At 30.7% G+C, this 2,108-nt stretch overlaps 1 long non-coding RNA gene across 1 annotated transcript; it reads left to right on the forward strand.

The window, feature by feature from the left end:
* Nucleotides 1–28: 28 nt before the first annotated feature.
* LOC117106148 lies at nt 29–2,004 on the forward strand. The gene is made up of 4 exons (XR_004445008.1): nt 29–119; nt 594–689; nt 1,045–1,125; nt 1,909–2,004. It is a non-coding gene; the product is annotated as an uncharacterized LOC117106148 (long non-coding RNA).
* Nucleotides 2,005–2,108: the final 104 nt, after the last annotated feature.

Below are 2,108 nucleotides of genomic sequence, written 5' to 3' on the forward strand. Positions count from 1 at the left end.
AATTATTATTTAATTTGGTTATTTAACATTTTTAGAAGAGAGTGAAGTAGCACCAACAAAAGATGCAGATGTTGATGTTGTGACAGAGCTAGCGGCAGTGGAACCAACTACCGTAGAAGGTAAGAACAACAAAGCTGAGTTAAGCATTCACTCTGAGATTCAGATTCAATAGAAAATGTATGATAAGACAGTCTTGTTCAGAGTTCCAGTAGCCATGGTATGAAACACAATGTTTTGATTAAGTATCTATGAAAGCTTACATTGTCAGGACATTCAGTCAACTAATCAACCTTGATCGATCATTTAATCAATCAATAATCAATCCATCAAATAATGCAAACAATCAATCAGTCAGTTGACCAAAATCTCTCCTTTTAGAGTAATTATTGCAAGCTGATTACTTTATTGTTATCACAATAATTTTATATGCTTTACAGTAAATTGACTTTCTTTGTCTGTCTCTTAAACATTCATTGTTTGATACCTAATTACCTGTAAAATCGGATAAATGTGGTGCTTTTCATTTTTAATATGATTTACAGTTAATTAACTTTATTTTTTTCTTAAACATTATTTGTTTCATTCCTAATTAGAATCGGATAAATGTGGCATCATTATCTGTTATGTGTATTGTGAAGCTGGATATGTCAAAGATGAGAACGGTTGCCACACCTGTACTTGTATACCAGGTAAAAACGTACATTAACTGACGTAAACAATTTCAGTTCTCTTCTTACATCTCTTGTGCGTAATGTAAACCAAGTAAAAACGTACATTAACTTAAGTATATATCTCATGTTCCCCTCCCATCTTCATATTCATAGTTGAGTAATTTTGTTTTAAAAGAATACATCTGTACAGGTATAGTACTTAAACCGTTTGTTGCTCCACCAACTGAAATATGGGGCCATATTGTTTTATTTCTTTGGATTTTCTAACTTGGAAACATTTTTATCAAAGTATGCTGTCATACGAAATGAATCATGTAAAACAGGGGAAATTTAAATATTTTAAATATTTAATTTGGTTATTTAACATTTTTAGAGAGTGAAGTAGCGCCAACAAAAGATGCAGATGTTGAAGTTGTGACAGAGCTAGCGGCAGTGGAACCAACTACTGTAGAAGGTAAGAACAACATAGCTGAGTAAAGCATTTATTCTGAGATTCAGATTCAATAGAAAATGTATAAGACAGTCTTGTTCAGAGTTCCAATAGCCATAGAATGAAACACGATATTTTGATCAATTGTGTATGAAAGTTTACACTATCAGGACATAGAGTCGACCAATAAATCTATCGATCGATCGATCAATTGATCGATTATCTATCAATCAATCAATTAATAATCAATCTGCCAAATAATGCAACCAATTAATTTATCAATCAATGATTATTGCAAGCAGATTAATTTATTGTTATCACAATTATCATAGGCAAGACTCTTTTTATTCCTTGTTTTGCATACTTATTATCGGAGGAGGGCAGAATAAAAATAAAAAAATTTTTTCTTATTTGGCAAATAGTTTTGCCAATATCATCCAGACAGAAGAGAAAATTTTAAAAAAAAATTATTGGTGAATGTAAAATAGGATGTTCAAATGCTTCAAATTTATATAATTATGAAGAAATATACATATCTTATCTTTAGAGATTTCAAGGCAGTGGAGGGCGTAATAAAAATAAGAAAAACTATCATTTTTTTTCTGAAATTTCCACTTTTCCGTGATGGCGGGTGCTCTAATTGGCCAAAAATAAAACTTTATTTTAATTTGAAATCATCAATATTTGCATTCAGCAGGTTCGCTAAACAAGGTATAAAAAAAGTCTTTCCTTATATATGCTTTACAATAAATTGAGGTTCTTTGTCGTCTCTTAAACATTAATTGTTTAATTCCTAATTACCTGTAGAATCGGATAAATGTGGCACGTTTGTCTGCTATTTGTATTGTCCAGCTGGATATGTCAAAGATGAGAATGGTTGCTACACCTGTAATTGTACACAAGGTACGAACATAGATTAACTTGCAAAGAATATATTTTGTTTACATTTTCTGTTTTTGCATCTCCCATGCTTGAACCAAACAAAAATATACATTATAAATATAAAT

This window comes from Anneissia japonica, unplaced genomic scaffold (genome assembly GCF_011630105.1).
Source record: "Anneissia japonica isolate Jap-2015-1 unplaced genomic scaffold, ASM1163010v1 scaffold841_len2114_cov178, whole genome shotgun sequence".
NCBI lineage: Eukaryota > Metazoa > Echinodermata > Crinoidea > Comatulida > Comatulidae > Anneissia > Anneissia japonica.